We start from the raw sequence: 9,988 nt of genomic DNA on the forward strand, positions 1-9,988 counted from the left end.
ACAGGCGGGGGCCGGACATATGATGCAAATAAATAGTTCACCTCCTTCTCCTGACACAGTCAACTGACTCTGTCCTCCGTGCCGACGGGAGCATTTTAGCATTTTAACATGCAAGAAAGAAGTGATACAGCACAAGTTCAACCCCACAAGGGCCACTCGGGTTTAGAGTAAAGGACACAATGAGGACTTGGCTCATCTTAACTCAACACATTTGACCTGAGAGCTCGGACGCGTGGATGAAGGTAAAGTGGAAGTTACAATTAAACCCCCCCATCAGATTCAATCATCTTCCTTCATTCAACAAACAGATGGTTTCTATGTGAGATGTGGTTGTTTCCTGTAGCAGATGAGGACCCTGCACTTCACATTCGGATCTTCTTGTTGTTGGAAGATAGTTCCTTCAGAGCGAGCTCAATCACAGACGGTCATTTTGCATCACGTCGGCTTTTCTCTTTCTGCCGAGTTCTCCTCCAACACGGACGAAACACGGAAAGGAGAGCGGCATGAGAATGAGCTGAGGGGGGAGGTGGGGGGGGGTTGAATTTGAATGAAACTGAAACTGAGTTATACGAGTTATGATTTCTAATTATGAGATCATCCCACCGGCAACTTCGGGAACATTTTCTCATACATCATTTTGGGAAAGCTGAATATTTATGTAGGAACTGAATATTTTAGAGGCGAGTCTGGTAAGTAATTCTGTGAGATTCTCTGGATAACCACCACCGCGTCAGGTGAAGAAGGGTGCAGAGGGAGGTGACAGCGTTCCACAATTAACCATTTGCACATTCAGAGGAAATGTTGGGTCAAACTTGACTGCAGAAATCGACCTCTGACCCCCGGCACGAAGAAGCACTGTCGAGCATGTGGACCAATGAGGGGACAGAGATCAGCAGAGCCCCTTAGAATATTTTACAACCGAGTCTCACAGCAAAACGTGTAGTAGCCACGTTGTGGAACGTGGTATTTTCACGCTTTCTCCCCAAAATCGTGACAATACTACGTTTTATTTCGGCCCATTCATTTACATCGCCTTGAAACTACATCACCAGAAACTAAGAAACGTTCTCTGATGAAAGATTATGAAAATATAACGCATACTTCTCACTAGAAATGCATACAAATGCTGAAAATATTGTGTTTTTCACAGATAATGGACCGACTTTTCTTTTTTTAGCTGAGGGGAAGTTGATGGTCACGTGACCTCTTTGCAAACGAAACGTGGTATTCTCACGCTTTCTCCCCAAAAAGCGTGAGAATACCGCGCTCCACAACGTAGCTATTACACGTTTTGCTGTGAGGTTGTATTTTAACATTATGACATCAGCGCTGCTGGATCCAGTCCTCTGCCCGCGATCACGGTCAGCACACGGGCCCGTTAGCGACTGAGCTAACGAATGTCCCTTTTTTAAGGTTAGCGAGCCTCTTAAAAGTCCTGATGCTACGTCCTCTTCCCACCTTAGCAGCTCTCTTCACTGCTAAACAGCATTAAATGTGTTATTCTAGGAATACTCTCTCAATACTGGGATGTTTGCTGCTACATGGCCCATCCGTGTGTGCTGCTCAGCGTATGACGGAGTAAACCGCGGCATCGCAGGCCTAAAGTGCCCCTGGCGTCACGCCGGTCGATGCTCTCCGACCCCGCTTTGTATTCACGCCGGCGGCGGCCGCGGGCGGTTTCGACGCTTTGCGGTTCGAGGCCGGCTGCCATATTGGCCCAAGCTGAAAAAACAGAAGAAACAAAAAAGGCAGTGGGAAGGTTCAAGGAGAGCAGAGCAGAGATCAGGCTGATGGAGGCCAGAGAGGAGGCGGAGAAACGGCTCCACTGTACTCTGACACCTCGCCGATACATCTCGTCAACCAGAGCCGACACCCGGAGGGGAATTTAACCCCGACGCCCAGAACGCATCCCTCGACTCTCCAAACGAACGCATACAAATTCTGTTGGAAACCCCAAATAACAGTATGCACCCAAATGTGAGGATGAGGGCCTTCGAGGGCAGTCGCAGAGACGACTAATGGATGAGAGTGTTGGACGCCATGAGTCATCAAAATGGGTCAACGGTGTGCTAGCTCCATTCAGAGTCCTCTGCGAGGTGTAATTAGACCGAACTCCTCTGAACGCAAAGAAAAAACAAACGAAACGGCGCTCAAATGATCCTCTCCTCCATCTGACATGAATCCCCCCCCGACGGTCGCTGGTTAATCCGTCCATCTGAAACGTTTAAATCCAAGAATATGTCATTTTAATAAGAGGATTGACACCCAACGCGCTTAACCGCCTCGTGTAATTACCTCCGGTGTCTGAAGGAACTTCTCTGTGAATTAAAAAAAGAACACTTCTGAAAAGTAAAGGAAAAATCATCTCCTGCAAACCCCATTGTGTGCACGCGTGTGCGTGTGTGCATGTGCACGTGTGTGCGTGTGTGTGTGTGTGTGTGTGTGCGTGTGAGACAATGGAGGTTGTTAGAGGTGTCGGACCCTCCGTTCTGCGCCGTTACCTCCTCCCCTGACAGATGGCGCGAGATGCCCGCAGGCTGCCGGTCACATGATTAGGACCGCCGCAGGTTCCCTCGCAGAGGCCCTTCTGCCTGGCGGGCTACAGGTGAGCCGCTCTGCATCAGAGCTCCCCCAGGTGATGGAGGGGGGGGGATTAAGGGTTTTGTTTAGCCGTCGAGTTCTCGTCCGTCTGCGGCTGTAGGAATAATGTCCCCACAGTTTTACGATGGTTCCCTCTCACCGGGACTTTCAGGGAACAGATGACCTATAAAACGCATTCCTCCTCCACCTGTTTGCTTTTGTAGAAAACGCTCGGCTGTGGGGGGCTTTTGATTTATCTGTATTGCTTTTTTATTTTCAAATGGAGAGAAGGCAGATAGGGACGCGTCGCGGCGGCAAGAAAAGGATTATTTTCTTTCCTCGGTAGAGCTGCATAAGACCGATGCTTCTCTCGCGTCTGTGTTTGACCCAGGTGGCGATTAGCTGAGCGCAAATACTGGAAGCGTCTCTATGTTTTTAATGAGGGGGTAAATTACTCCCTACAAAAAAAAAGACCTGGCAGATGAACAGATCTTCTGATATTGAGTAAATAATCGTTGGTGTAGTGATCATCTGAATGCCGATGCTCGGCTCACCCGGCATGCCAGCAGACACAAACCCCCCCGGATCCCATTTTAATGTGACAATAATAACTGTGATTCAGCTCGGGTCACGTCACTCGTCTCATTGCTCTGGAACAGCCGAGCTAACAACAGGGAAGCATCAATAAAACAGCAAATGGAGAGGTAAGCCCTTCACGCTGCGCCGCACATCTGCAGCCACCAGCTGTGATTACCAACGTCCCCGGCGTCCAGAAGCCCAACGTCACTGCGTGCTCTGTTTCCCACAGCAGCAGAAATGCCAACGTCAGCCGCCACATTAAAAAGGCCTCATTTCAAATTGGTCTGCCTTTGAGCAAGGCACCGAGTGGCTTCTTCTCGGGCTCAGACTGCATTTATTAGACAACACGTCCCGTTCCACAACGGTTAAAAACAGGCGAGGAGACGAGGAGATACAAACAGCGCTTCAAAGTGAGCTCGGTGTAACTTTTCCTCCCGTTTCATCCCTGGATCCCGGCGCTGGACGACCAGCGGCAGCAGCTGCGCTGATCCTCTGCGCTTCTCTTCCAGGAGCGGCGGGTTTTTGTGGTCGTTCGGCCCGCGGCCTCCTGGAAGCTCCAGGGGGTCGAGCGGTCGGCGGCTTCCACGCGTCTCTGCCAGGAAACGAGGCAGCGGCTCCTCTGCACCAAAGCCGGAGCTTTTTTTGCATTAACGGCCTCTTTAAAAGAAAATCAGGTTCTTATTAAACCTGAAATTCACCTGCGTCATTAAAAAGGATCTAAATTTGATATTTGCAACGGTTGAGAAAGAGCTGAGTAACGTCTACCTGAGAGGAGAAGGAAGTAGAACGGCGTCCTGACTTCTTAAGCACTTGAGTTTATTCCGGATTTACATGGGTGCTTTTTTGCATTGAAGGTTGGTCCGCTCCATTAAGTCACTGTTGCCAAGGTGCAGTTTGTGCTCCTCAGAGAAAACAAAGGACGAAGAAACGTGTGACCAAAAGGCCGCCAGAAGACCAGCGGGGCAACAGCACGGAAGCGGCCGGACGGAGGAACGCCAGCCGCTCCCAAACGCTTGGGTCACAGAGGAGGGAGGACGAGACGTGTTGGACAGCAGAGCAGCTGCACAGCGAGGGAGCGGAGCGACAAGAGCAAGTATCAAACCACCTGGATGTCTGCAGGAGCCGCCTGCAGCGCAGCCTCCAGAGGACGGAACCAGCGGCAGATCCAGGGCTCCGAGTCGACCCCGTCAGACGGATATCCAGAGGCGACGCGCCGGTACTCGGCGAGGCTCTCAGACTAAAGACCCCGGCTGGAATAGTACCCACGTAACCACGGGGGGAATAAGGCTAAACAGGGGATGAATTAATACTATATCAAAGGGAACCACGGCAATGAATTCAGGTACACGGTGCAGAAACCTCAGAATCACGCTGGTACACCGAGTGGAGGAAAAGAGCACGTGTTGCTGCAGCGGCGCTGTGCTGCGCTCTATTACAAAGTCACAGCGGGGGGGGGAATCGACCCAAGCGGCTTTGATAGCACAGGGCTTTAAAGGATAAGATTAGCATTGATCAAATAAACCGAACTGCGTGTGCAGCAGCCAAATTCTGTCTCACCTTTAGGAGAGATGCCAGGCATGTTGGTGAGCTGTATTTTACTTCCTCTTCGTATTACGATCGTCCCTTCTGAAATAGGACAAACCCACCGCAAGTCATGTGATAAAGACGCGTTTATCTAAATTGAACAACGTCAGAAAAGTTCTTATGAAGAATATGTGGTGTCTTCTCTGTGACGCTGCGAGGACAATTAAGAACTAACGGCCACAAACCCACTTATTTACCATGACGCTTGTTGCACAACTGCAGATTCCCTCCATCAAGTGAACAAAGGACGGAATCACCACCTATTATTCTCCCTATTTAGACATAAACGGGGAGATGGAGTCAGGCGAGCGGCGTCTGCCTGCAGACACTTACACAGGACGGCGAGGACGATAACAGGAGAGCAGTAAGAGGAAAAACGCCGCTGCAATTATATCCGTGCGGGTGTAAATCTTGAAGGCGTGCAGGAGGAGTGGCCCAACATGGCTCACCGGCTCTCCAACGGCTGAATCACGGCGGAAACAGCAGGAGGCTGAAGACGTCCCTCGGTGGTAGTGAAGACCGCCAGCCGCTCGCCGCGTTTAACGGCCTCGGTTTACACGCGTGTGTGCGTTTGGTTGACGGGCGTTCTGGCAGCGAGCTGCCGTCACAGCTTCCCCTAAATACCTGTAAGTATGTGAATGACCTTTTGTCTGTTCTGAGGTATGAGCCAGCGGTGGGATCCCTGAGGCGTGTTGTGAAGCGTGATATTAAACCCCGAGCTTCACAACGGGGGGGTGGGGGGGGGGGGGGGGGGGCGGCCGAGTCCCAACAACAGCGGTGATTGACAGCTTCCCTCGTCTGGAACCAAACGCCGCCAGGAGAGAGAAGCTGCCTCAATAGTGTGAAATGATGAAGAAGCTATTAGCTATTAGCACAGAGTGACTGTCTGTGGGTCATGGACGGGTGTGGACGGACCCCCGATCAGGAGACAACATGAAGACACAACTGAGTGTCTAGATTCAGGCGGAGAATCTCGGACTGCTGCTGTAGTTCATAATGTGACGTGAGCGAAGTGAGAAAATACCGAAAGAATGAAGAATGCGGAACTTGCATCTTCCATCCGACTTTAATCTTGACCGTTAAAACACTGAGACTTTTCAGTCGATTTCTGCAGTTTCAACTGATTGAAGAAGCAGTTCACAGCCGCCGGGATGCTGGACTGTGGACGAGGAGCAATTAAGATGCAGGGATGCAATACCGGACTGTGCGTGTGTTTATAGTCCTTCAATCCACAAAATTGTAAATTCCCGTCATTTTGCAAAAAATTGCAGTGCTGCTGTCTCGGATTCAGACGCCAAACTCGTGAAAGGGAAAATTGCCCACACGTATATTTGGGAAACTATTCATTTCTAATAACCTGCTCCACACTTCTTGGTAATGACATCATTTCCCGCTCTCCCCCGTCCCGTAATGCATTTAGCTCCGCCCCCCGGGACACATTCTCCATTCGGATCAAGTTCCTCCTTCGCACTTGTCATTTCCTCCCGCGCTTCTTCTCATTTCTCTCGGCGGGGGGTCGACGCTTGTTACCAATCCGCCCCAATCTCCCGCTGACGGATCCGAGCAAACTATTTCTCCTCCTATCCAAACATCTATTACCGACCGCCGAGGGAGACGGACGGGGCGGCGAAGGCGCCGCCGGGTGTTGTTGCATTGGGCAAACAAAACAAAACCCCGCGAAGGCTTTGACCCCAATTCCGCCAACAGGTGAGGACATTTCCATGCAGGGCGTTGCTTCTATTACAAGAGCCCGGGCATCAGTTGTTTCCAACAGCAGCTCCTAACAGTGAAGGAGAAAAGACGTGCGGCGACTGCACAGTCGTCTTTTTTATTGACTGGATAGTGACATTAAATTCAGCACCGGCCTCATCACCAAAGGTCCGGGACGGGAAAAGGAAATCCCCGCTGGAAACATCATTTGCTTTATCAAGTCACTGCGAACACGCTCATCACATAGTTGCTGTCAAACCTTTTTAAGGGGTTCTCTCTGTGTTTGCTGTCGGGGCTCATTTCAGTGCCGAAAGCGGATGCGACCCTCCTCCACCCATCAGGCGCCCCCATCAGCTATCAGGCATTCTTCACTCGTCCTTGGTTTTCATCAACTCTTCTTCACCAGCACCACCAGTGTCTGGACTCCAGGGGGGGGGGGATTCTGCCGAGCAGGACCCCTTGATTATCCCGGTTTAGGGTGGAGTCCAATGGCCAAAGATTCTGCACATTTCCATATTATACAATACCGTAGCCCAGTGCGAGTTGGAGGATTCGTGCGCCTTTTCTTAGGGGATGTTTTATCTTTTCATAAGAGGGGAAGAAGAAAAATAACAGCTGTTTGTTTTCCTTAATGAAAAAAAAAAAAGAAGCTCTTCAGACACCGACACCTCTCGTCCCTTCCAGTCGTGCTCGATCTACACTGACAGCGACGCTCGGATGGAAATAAAGTCCGCTAAGCTGCTCATTTCCCATCAGCACTTTGCTAGCAAAGGTCAAGCAATCGTACGGCCATTCAGCGTGTTCATGGGGGAGCTGGAACGTTTCTCAGAGCGCTCGCCACCAACACGCCACCAACCTTCTGCTGGTTCAGCGTCGTAAACATCTGACCCGCACGGCTCTATTTGGATTCGTGACTTTCTCTCCAAGCTGAATATTAGGAAGAACCGATGGGCTCTGCTGTGAGGAGCTTCTTCTCAGTGACTGGACACGTGCTTGTTTAGTCCAGGAGGGTTTGAGGTGCATTCTGGGAGCCGACCCGCTGAGTGCGAAAGGATTAATGGAGACGCTAATGACTCTCCTGAATCAGGCTGGAGCTGTTTGTGCTTCAGTGGCTGCAGGTTCAGAGGGTTAGTGGATCGTTTCTCCTTCAGGGCCAGGAGGGAAAATCATGGCAATCCGAGGAGAGGAAGAAAAAGTCTTCCTCTTCTTCTGTCTCTTCCCTCCGTCTCAGTCTCTAAAGGTGCAAACTCATTTTAATCCTCCTCAGAGCCGTAAAACAGCAGTTGTGATTCAGCAGGTAATTTATTCCCAGTTAAACTCATTTATGTTCCACCAAGACTTATTAAATGCTTAATGGGCCCTTTTCGTCCCGGTAGAATTAATGAATGCTTTGACCCGACAAAAGAGGAGAAGAAGAAAAACCTTCAAACTACAACAACATGATAAATAAATATTGAAATGAAAACTGACACGGTTGTGTTGACATTTGCATTCAGCAGTTCAGAATCTTAATTAAGATTAAATGAAGGCTGTAAATGGTAATTAAAAACTCAAATTTAAGTGATTTTGAAATGATTAGTTCAGCAACACAAAAGAGGGTTTCCCGCTTAAGCTGGAACTCAGGAAAAAAAATGTTTACAAAAAGTACATTTTAATTTTCAACTCACAATTTGGGCAAATAAGTTTATTTGACTTTATTTGACAGGAACATTCAGCTTCATCCTGTTGAACTTCATAGTCTTCATAGAAACACAGCAGACAGCGGTGGGTCGATGGTGTCCAACCACTCTTCCCAGAACTGGACTGGGACCAGTCACATCACATCGGCACTAAAAATAAAGCTCTCTCAGCAAAATGAACACTGAGATGACGGCGGGCCGAAGCCTCGTAGCTGAAAGAAGCATCGACGCCCGGCGTGGATGTGCTCCCCTAACACGCAACGAGCATCTGCTCTGAGGCCTCCTCACGTCTCCAGGCCGGTAGTTTGCCTCCTTTCAGAGGCGAGTTCCTGCTGTAAATCCTAAATATCAGCCAGCGTGTTGCAGGTGGACAGAGGCCGCGTGGCACAGAGCCCAGACCTGCTATCGATGAGTGCGGCTTTCGGCCATGGAGCTAATAAGAGCTGCATGATTTCTGTGTGTGTGCTCGTGGGAATCCGGACCCCTGATGCACGAGGTCCCGTCCGGCCCGGTTTGTCATCACATCCTGTTTGCCGACCTTTGATTAAACTAAGGAGAAACGCAGCGTTTCAAACAGCCTCTTTGGCCTCCACCTTCGTAAAACACGCTCATCCAAAACACACAAAGACGTCCTTGTGAATCAAATCCAATCCTTTCTTTTCAGCTCCGTCCAAAGGCTCGTATGGGACAAAGGAAACTAAAACTCAGTGGAGGTAACTGAAGGAAAGCGTGTTAATTGTTTTCGGCTGCTCTGAAGGTTGAAAAGACGCGTTGATGTGACCGTAGCTGATGTTATTTTCACCCATTGAGAGAATTGTGGGGTTCTTATGAAAAGCATTTTTCACTTTTGTGTCAGTAGATTGAATAAAAAACTAAATCGGCAGTTTTCTCTCACTTATATTGTTGATGTATTGAAATGCAGCGGGCGAAGGCTTGACAGGCCTAGCAACAGTAACCGGGGGGGTTGGACGACGGGGTAAATTGTGACACAACCAACCTCAAAGAGACGGGAGAGACATTCAGCTCTCAGGTGCGGTGACGGAGGACACCTGAGACGGACGGAGCCAGAGCGAGAACAAAGACGCGGAGACATGTTCAGAACTTAGAGCCAACCGTCGCGTAACGTCTTCCAGGGCGGACAGAAGGTAAGAAGAAAGGGAGGAGAGGATGAAAGGCGATCAAAGGAGCTCCCCGGGGGACGTCCCACAAACCGCCGTATTCCCACTGTCTCGCGTTCATCGACGGCAAACCCGAGTCCCTTAATCATCCGGTGAGCTGCCGACGGGCCTCTGAGCAAGGGCATCATTGTGCCGGCGTGAAAGAACCCGCGATCTGACCCGGACACCATTCTGCACTCAGAGAGAAGGACAGAGACCCTGGAAAAAAAAAAAATTCTTTTCATTTTTAAACGTTTCATTTCAGAAGGTCCCTTGAGTCTGTTCCAGCTTGTAAATGATTTCCTCCTTTCTTCTGGGAAGGTTCAGTATTCAGTCTCTGCCTTCAGAGGCCGACGCAGGAGGCTCCGCTTCAGCTTAGATGTTCAGCCAATTTGAAGTTTGGAACAACAACCATTTGGCGAATTCACTGAGAAGATTTTCACACTAAACTGCTCGGGATACTTTTCCATACGAGCCTTTGATTGAAAGGATTCTGGATCGCCTGCCGGTAGATTAACACGCACACACAAAACCAGGACCTAAGAACAAAATAAGTATAGGGTAATTTTATTTTAACAAAGGCAAAAAAACAACAAATATACATGATACACCGGCCATTACGGTAAAGCTTCTGTCTCAGGTCTTTGCAGCCTCTGTGTTACTCTGTGGCTGTTGTAATGAGGAGGGGAACCTCAGCCT

This window comes from Gasterosteus aculeatus, chromosome 3 (assembly GCF_964276395.1).
Source record: "Gasterosteus aculeatus chromosome 3, fGasAcu3.hap1.1, whole genome shotgun sequence".
In the NCBI taxonomy this organism is placed as follows: domain Eukaryota; kingdom Metazoa; phylum Chordata; class Actinopteri; order Perciformes; family Gasterosteidae; genus Gasterosteus; species Gasterosteus aculeatus.